The sequence below is a fragment of the Nannospalax galili genome, unplaced genomic scaffold (genome assembly GCF_000622305.1).
Source record: "Nannospalax galili isolate Female #2095 unplaced genomic scaffold, S.galili_v1.0 scaffold449, whole genome shotgun sequence".
Classification (NCBI taxonomy): domain Eukaryota; kingdom Metazoa; phylum Chordata; class Mammalia; order Rodentia; family Spalacidae; genus Nannospalax; species Nannospalax galili.
The window spans coordinates 591521-601320 of NW_008360312.1; positions in this window are offsets into that span (position 1 = coordinate 591521).

Consider the following 9800-nt stretch of genomic DNA (forward strand, 5'->3'; position numbering starts at 1 on the left):
CAATAGCTTACCTATAGCACTGTCACATTCCTCATTGATGTTAGTGGGAAATTGAATTCTTACTCAATGCTAGTGAATTACCAGGGATAGTTATTACAACTGTACGACCTAGTCTCCAGATACCTAATGCATACCTTTACTCAGGAAATAATTGGAAGTGCTAAGGGTGTTGTAGTTCCCAAGATGCCGCTTACTGACATTCTGGCTGCTGCTCTTTAACTTTAATGAATATTCAATAGCTATTACTTTAATTGTTCCAAATGAGAGAGGCGAGACATTGCCTTCTCTACTGTAATGTGCTCAAGGTCGATTTATAAGTGAGTTGGCAACTGGGTACTTGTGGTATTGAAGAGGCTATATGTTTCTGTTGCCTCACTGATAGTTTTGTGGTAAAGGTTATGGTCTCATTTGCAGTGTCACTTTTTAAAAATCAGTTTGTATTTTTATAAAAAGTGCTGGCAACTTGAAAATTTGCATATTTATACAAAACTATAATTACAACATAAGCCTCGTGGCTCCTTCATTAATTCCCATTTGTGTCTTCAGAGACATCTACTTTGAGCTCTTATTGGGGCCCTAGCTCTTCCACCTTCTTCCACCACCTGAGGTGAACAGTGTTCTATGAAATATGGTCCCACATGATTGACTTTGCTATTTCAGGCCCAACGCAGCAGTGCTAAATGACTATGAACAAGAACCAAAAGTAAACCTTTTCCTTTATTAAATTGATTATCTCAGGTGTTTTGTTATAGTAGCAGAAAGTTGACTAGCACACTTGTATGCAATTATTAAGATTTTTAGGATCATCGTGGAATTCTGGAATTTGATATGCCCATAGTAACATCTTTTGCATTCAAGATGACTGTCTTACGTGCATAGTACATGCACGATAAAATTGTGAAACCCTGTCATTAGGAAGCAAGCAGTCTTATGTTTTCCATTCCCAAAGTCTGTCTGTCTATCTGTCTCTGTGTGTGTGTGTGTGTTGATGTTCATGCATGGGGGTGTAGAGCCCAGAGTCAACCTCCAGTGTTGTTCCTCATGAACTATCCACCTTGTTTTTGAGGCAGGGTCTCTCCCACTAAGAGCTTGCTAATTACACTAGGCTAGCTGGCCAGTGACATGTGTGGACTCTCCTGTCTCTGCTCCCCCAACATTGGAATTATAAACATATACTTCCATGCCCAGATTTTTAAAAATATTTTATTTATCATTATTATTTAAATATTTTATTATTTTTATTTTATTTATATGAGTGTATTGCCTGTATGTATGTGAGTGAACCCATGTCATGCAATGCTGCAGAGGTCAGAAGAGGGCTTTAGATTCCCTGGAACTGGAGTTAAGGATGGTTCATAGCTGCCATGTGGGTGCTGGGAATCGAACCCGGGTCCTCTGCAACAGCAGTCAGTGCTCTTAACTGCTGAGCCATAGCTCCAGCCCCGACCAGATCTTTTTTTACATAGATTTTAGGGATCAAGCTCAGGTCCTCATGCTTGTGTAGAAAGCATTTTACCAACTCATAAGTTCCCTAAAGTCTCTAATAAAAAAGATTTTTCCTTCAACATTAACTTCTTGTCCTTGGAAAGTTAGTAATGACTGAATGGTTGGATAATATAAATTCATATACTTACATGTCACATATATGAGTAAGTAACATATTAAAGTAAGTTGAAGTCATTTTAATTATCCACAATGTTTTATCAAAGCCAATGACATGCAGAATTTTCCATTTGAAAATTGTAATATTTTAAAATATGTCTCCTTCATTAGTCTGAAGGCTCTGAGAGCTGCTATCACACCTTACTTATCCACATATCTTCTTATTAACATTGGACCTATATAATGACAATGCATATTTATGAAGTAATTGACCACTTCTGACTCAGAGGAAAATATACAAATATTTTCTCATCAGGCCCAAAATGAGTCACACAAGTTCTAAAATCAAGTCAAGAGATTTTCTAATCTTGCCAAGTGCTTCCACACATGTGATAGGAGAGTACCTGGAGAGAAATATATGTACAGAATATGCACACAAAGTAGAAGCAGGGGCAGAAACCATGGCCAAGAGTAATAGGAATGACTAATCTCTATCTGAGATGGCCTGGTAAGCTTAATTCAAATCCAGAGGACAAAGTGATGTTTACATTTTTTTTTCCTGTGCACCTTTAGGCATTCTGAGGTCCAATCTGAGAGGAGAAAAATGAGCATACTCTTAAGGGTTTCTGGGACTAGTTCATAGCCTGATGTGATAAAGTAAATCAGTACTTGACTTGGGATTAGAAAACCATTCTGGAGATAGCTGAAATCAAGTTCAGTACTAAGAGTACTGGAAATGAATAAAATTAAAAGCCAGGACAAAAAGTACCCTGGCATCCTAGGGCCTGTGATAGATGGTAGTTGTGAAATGAAATTTTCCCATCATTAGCAGCGTCACACAAAAACTTGTTAAAAAAGGCAAATTCTCAGACCCATTCTTAATCTGATCAGAAATTCTAGGGGCTCATCAATCTATGTTCAACAAGGCCCCTGGAGATTCTAATGGACAGATCCTCAAGAGGATACTCAGGGGCTAAAGCTTACCACCTCTCCCTAAGCACAAAAAAGCATACAGAATTACACTGGTTATATTTGAATCACAATCCTTTTGGGGATGGGACCTCATAATAAACCAGTGGGATTCTTGTAAGTTCAAGACTTAGGTAGGACAGAATCTTCAGATAGAATGTCTTCTTTATTCACATGTAGGAAACAGCTTCTAGCATAAGCGAGGATTCCTTGTTCCAAGTTCAGATAGCAATTAGCCATACAACTGTAGAAAAGTGTCTGAACCTCTCTGTATGCTTCTCTTTACTCATTTGTGACATGAATGAATTAGTGACCGCTAGGGTCATTTTCAGTTAACAATTATACAATCAGTCCTGTGGTTTTTTGGATTTAGAAAATAACCAACATTTTGAAACATAATGGGTAAAAAGCAGTTTATACTAGAAGATAAATAATATTATATTTTTCATTATTACAGATACCTTTTTGGCAGTTTAAAAATTAACATAGAAGCCTTACTTTATGCTTAACTCTGTTGTTGTATGGGGCAGTAAGAATCACAACCCACTAAATGTCCTACTTTTAATTACACCTGAGCAGGAATGAATGGGTGTTAGGTGACTTTGATTTCATGGAATTATTAATCTGATACGCATCATGTGTATTTAAAGCTAGGTTTTGTGCAGACTTGTGCCCTAAACTACAAGAAAGCATTAGATTTAAAGTTCAGCATTAGGGATCTTCAGTTTCTTAAGTCAAAATTTCTCTTGGTAAAGGAAGAATATTCAAAAAGGACTCACCAGCTAGTTCATTTAATTGGAGCAGATGGAGCTTCAGGATGCTGAATGACTTAGGAGGGGATCTTTTTAAAGATAAAACAATAATATAAATTAGCAAACACATACTTGATACTTGATTTCCCAATTTTGTCCAGCTGATGATATTTTGTATTTTTGTTTCCTACATGCAGATTACATACATATTTGATAATTACTAAATCAGGGATGATGAATCTCAATTTCTCATGGCTAGAATTTATTATTATTCATTCTTTTGTTGTTATGTTTAATATACAAGGCTAAATGTTGAACATTAAAGTACTTTAGCTAGAGTCAATGATCACGTTAGCGTAAGTTCCTTATTCCTGCTCAGGAGTCATTTGACTCAATATCTTTATTTAGAAACAATGCATTAGGGCTGGCAGAGACCTTAGTAATTATGTAGTTCAAACTCCTCATTTACCTATGTCTGAAAATGGAAAAGACAGAAAAGTGTATAGGAATATCTGGATGTAGTTGGTTTGTTACACAGCAAAGGCTGTTGATTAAATATCTCTAAAGTTTTCATTGAAAGTCAGCATGATGTAAAGAAAAGAATGCAGAAATTATGGTCAGACAGGCCTGAATTGAAAACTGGCTCTGTAGTGGTCAAATTACTTTAACTTCATTGTTCTTGAGTATTCTCATTAGTGCCATAGAGATAAACTTATCTCTTAAGATTGTTGTAGGATGTGAAGTTGTAATAATTTATGTAACAGCACCTGCTACAAAGCCTGGGTACTACTCAGCAAATAAGCTCCAGGGTCTCCCACACGAAAGATGTTGCACTACTCAGCCATGTGGGCATGTACCCTGAACACATCACTTGAAGGCCCTACACATAATAAAACAAGTTTTAAAACTCATTCCCTTGAAGCTTTATCTATTGTTGACCTTTTGATAACCCCCAATTTTGCTGTCATTGGTAGCCACAAATTTGAAATATTAGGATTAGATCTCTGAATCTTAAAACTAGGCTACTGAGCATAACTGATTAAATTGATATTTCTTTTCTTTGTTTCCCCCTAGGATTTGAAAAAGAATCATATTTAATTAAAACTTATGTTAGATCAGGTTCCTTACAGGTGGGATCCAAGACAGGTATTCAGATACACATGATGATTGAAGAAGTGTTCTTCAAGAAACAAAGAAGGAAATGAAGCAAGCTGAACATTGAAGGGAAAATCAACATGCACATGACGTGGCCTCAGGTAAATTCTTGTTATAGCTTGATCACAAAAGATGCAGCTCCTGGATGTGAATCACTCTGCAGAAATATCTTGTGGTAAGATCAGTGTTACACACTTGGCCACTGACTTGGGGAAAGGCCACTTTGAGTGGTGGCTCCCATTAGATAATGGCAATGCCAAATTAGTGGAGAAGGTGGCAACAGCAATGCCATCTACAGTAAACACTTGGCACTTTGACAGGTAGGTGCATGAACGAGGTGAGCAAGGTGATCAAGGGTAGATACCAACAGGAGAGTTTCTTTGACTGCAAGCTTCCTAAATCCATATTTCATTCACATTCGCAATGCCCCAAATGATAGTTTTTAGAACTCGTAGAAGCAGAACATAGACTAGAGTCTGTTAGCCAAATGTGGACTTTGGCAATCAGCTGTTGTGGGGGCGGGGCGGGCTATGTTGCTAATTCTTAAAGATGCTTTCAATTACCGAATAACATCCAGAAGCCTAAGGTGCTGAAAAAGGATCAGACAGCTGCTGCTCAGTAGCATAGGAAGGCAATATAGACAAATGTTTAAGGAAAAATAATATTTGAATATAATTACCCTTTAACCAAATTCAACTAGTTACCTTTCTCAGCTTAATAATTACTGGATCTTGGTTTCACTTGATATCAGTGATAAAAATAGTCTTTTATCAAGTTCCTGGAGCACTGGACACTTCTGTTTAGTTTATACCCTTGCCTTTGGCTTCAGCTCTGTGGTCTCAGACTTTGAAACAACTTAGAAGCTGCTTTTGCTAAAAAGCATTGATCCCTTACTTGGGCCCACAGTGTAACTAAAGCAGGATGAAAGCCTGGCACGTGTTTTTATTTTGTGTCTATCTGAAGACACAGAGGTCATTGTCCATAGGCTTTCCCCTTGAGTAACCCTGGATTCGCTGAAGAACAAAACTTTGTATAACAGACCACCTTCTAGATGAGGGTAATTATCCAGGAAGGTCAGGCTGCACTGTGGAGCAAAAGTGACCATCTTGAAACAAGACTAACTCCCTCAAGCAATGGCCATAATTAGGACTGCTGGACCACCCTGCAGAACCAGAATGGAGACAAGGATCTCCCAGACCACACCTTGACAGCCTGCTTAGTCATACTTCCTCCCAGCCCAGTTCTTTCGCTACTTAAAGCACCTCAGAAGTGAACTTGGATTTGTTCCTCTTCCCAATGTGACAAGTTGAATAAATTTCATTTTCTCTGCTGTTTGTCATTATGTATCTTTTTAATTGGCATACTGGGAGCTCAGCTTTGAGGAGGCTGCAGGAACACAGACTTTTGTCCTTAAAAAAAACCTCATAGAACTTCAAAGAAACTTGAATAAAAGGAAAAAAAAATCCCCTAAAAGTAGGATATATTGATCAGAGTGCAACTAGGCAATCAGATAACATTTTAAGCATTTAAAAGAATAACTATAATCCAGAACTTCATTTTCGGAGGTGATAAGAATGCTGCAGAGACAAACAGAGGCCATGAACAAGTTCAAAGCTTAGCGACAGAAGAAAGTCACTGCAACTTTGAGGCTGGAGGAGGGACCAGAGTCGTGCAGTAGAAGGCAGAAGCTTGGATGCTCTGCTCAGTGCAAACCTGCAGGAGCCTGTGTAGTCAGGAAAGAAGAAAGACATTTTTCTTAGCTTCTTTCTCGGCTCCTTCAGCATCCTGCTAGTGCTTCCCACTGGCTTAACCCAGTTGGAATTCAGTTAACTTGGAAGCTGGGAAATGTGTATTGTAGGGGGTCGGGCCTCCTACAACTCAGATCAGGGCAGAGAAATGGTGAGAAAACGGTTTAACAGAAGAGTCAAGGACAGGTACAATAATAATTGCTAAAGTAACAATGGAAGACTGCACCCTGGTCTTCTGAGCTCCCATACCTAAGTGTTATTCAGAGAGAGCAGCCTGGGTCCTGTTTACAAATTCATTTCCTCATGACTGTACTTTTCACATCCAGAGTTTCTGTTTATTACTCGTCTTCAAATCACTTGCTGATAACAAGTTTCCATATGTGATCTTTCTTGTGTTTTTCCTTAGCAGAGACCTCCTCATCTTCAGACCTCATGTCCATGATCCCAAAGTGATAGCCACATTTTTTTTGAAGCCTTACCCCCTGGGCCTAGACATTGGAGGTGGGTGAGCACTAACTGTAGCTGGGCTAATAGAATTTGTCTCCCTAGATCTAGGAATCATACACTGTGTGTATGTTACTGTATACCAATTATAGTATATACTTATGTATATGTGTAAAATTGATGGATATGGGATGAACATTTTCTGTGCACAAGAAAAAAACAGAAATTTGAACCCAGCAAACAGAATGAAGTAAACTTACAGAAAGAAGTGGAGAAGGGAGAGATGGAAGGAGATTGAAGGAAGGACAGCCTGGGGTCCCCAGAGCTGTCCTGTTCTAGGTTGCCGTCCTTCACCAGGCCATTTTACTGTTTGCTTTTTATTATGAGAAGTACTGCATGAATACTACGCATCCTATATCAATTTCTCCTTCTTGTTTCTTTTTTTCTATTAAATATAAGTAAAAGGATCCTTACGAATCTAATATTTTCACAAGTAGTTTAAAAATTAAATTATGGGATAGCAAGATGTCTCAGTGGTTAAGACTTGCTGTCAAGCCTGAAGACCTGAATTCTATTCCTTGGGGGCCCACATGGTGGAAGGAGAGAACCACTTCCTGCAAGTTGTGTTCTGATCTCCACTGTGGGCCATGGTATACACACACACACACACACACACACACACACACACACACACACACACAGAGAGAAAAAAAAAAAATAAATAAAAAAATTTTAATTAAAGGTGTGCACCAAGAAACTTTTTTAAAGTTATCTATAGTTTATAGCAATTCTAAAATATTTTGGAAACAGGCTGGAGAGATGGCTCAGCAGTTAAGAGCACTGATCGCTCTTGAAGAGGACTCGGGTTTGATTCCCAGCACCCACGTGATGGCTATGAACAGTCTTTAACTCCAATTCCAGGGGAGTCTGATGCCCTCTTCTGACCTCCATGAGCATTGCATGACATGGGTGCACTTACACACACACACACACACACACACACAATACATGCATACACATAAAAACAAATACATGTCACAAAGTATTTTTAGTTAAATTATATACTCACTTTCTCATATTTCCTTTTTTCTTCCTTTAAGACAGTGAGGAAGATATAAACAGTGGAATACTGGCCGTTTCCCACTAGATACTGCTATGCTGAAATGATTATGTTTGTTATATGTTCTGTTAGGTTGAGGTTTGAACTGATGAGAAAGGACAGCCAGCATGAGCACCAGGACTGACTTGACGTGCTGATCCAGTTCTTACGCAAGATGGGGTGTACACACATCTCAATGTCTGACACTGTGAGAAGAATGTCATCCTTTCCCAATTTCCTGTTTTAAAGCAAGTCCTTGTAGCATTCTAATTTTCCTCAGGCTGTCCAAGCACCACTGGATTCAATGTCACAAGGGACTATAACTGACTACTTTAATATATGGCCTTCTTTTGCTCTTGCCTCCACTCCTAGATAGCCATTTTCTAACCATTGGATAAACAAGTTGAAACAAAGCACTTAATTGAATCTGTTGTCATAACTATCAAAAGAGGCCCATCAAGCTTGAATTCTATTGGAAAGGGACAAAATAACATGCACTTCATTTTGAAGGAGATATTTTTATGCATCTCAGAACATTGGCTCCACAGAAATGTTTATGAGGTATTCATCTCCCATATTTGTTGCTATATAGCTATTTTATGCAGTGAACTAGCATAATGCTAAAATGTTCTGCTGAGCCGACCTGAAAACTTCACAGTAGCCTTCCAATAAATGTCCTTTCCCTTAGCTTGAGTCAGTTTCCTTTGTTTGCTACTGGAAACCCCAAGTGATTCTGAACTTTGCACAGTGAAGGTAGTTGCAGGGAGACCTTCAGGAAAACTGGGTTATTTGGAATTGGCTATTTGGTTGTGATGAGGCAAGGAATTTTTCATTCAGATTCAAGATAAAAAACCAGCATCAGACAAGATAGTTAAATTATTGCTTTTGATTTTTCAGTTCTAGAATCTATTGAGATCTTCTAGTAAACTTAGGGCAGAGATCAGCAAATAGCAGCGGTAGGAGGTGCAACAGAATATTATGGCCCCAAACACCAAGATTTACTATCTAATCCTTCACAGGGCAAGTTTGTCAACTCAGACTTCAGGGAATGGCTAGTTTTCGCAATCAAATAATAAAAGGATGAGGAATTCAAAGAACTATGGGTCATCACTGGATAAGTTAGCCTGTAAGAATGGCAAGCTATCGTCTAAATTCTTGCCTGGAGCACAGCCCACTTCTTAGGGTCAGTTTAGGATAATTCTAAAAGAATTGTTCTTGAATAGTTGTCTGATTGAGGTAGCTAGTAGTCAAACTCAGCTGATTTAGTCCAGGATTGCTGAACTTGTGGTTTGTGAATTACAACATTTATAGTAAGTTGTAATGACATAGTTGGTGGTCATGAGAGTAATTTATAACAAAGAAATTCACTGGTTATTTTATTATAAATTAAAGGAATTATTGAACTTAGAATGTTATTTGCTTATTTGCTTGTTTATTTTATAAAACAGGTCATTGTTCAACTGTGATTTTTTTTCTGGCAACATCAAATGGCTCTCATATACTTTTGAAAAACTCAAAGAAAAGATACACATTTAATATGTCCCTTCAGTCTTTTAAAATGTAAATGGGGTAGTATCTATTTTCCTTTCCATTAGAAACTGACTTTATTAAAATACACATTGATTTTTAAAAATTTTTTAAATTAACTCAGAGAACAATTTTATTATAAAAGTATATTTTGTATATAATCACTTGGAATATTGTACATTGTAATGTAATTTTAAAATTCCAAATAGTAAACTGTCATTTGTGAAGACTTACATTTCTAAACTTAAATACTTTAAAATACTCCCTAACCTAATTCCCTAAAAAATTTCACAAAAAGTTTTAGTCTATTTTATATTGGGTGAATATACAGGAACACTTTTCAGTTAGCTTTTGAAGAATTTTCTATTAAAATTTCAACAAATTCCCTACAGGGAGATAGAACTGAAAAACATAGGTATCATGCTTAAGGAAGCAAAGTTAATGATACACTTCTGTTGGATCTACATAGTTTTTGTAAACAGTCTTTTTTAAAAAATTATTTTT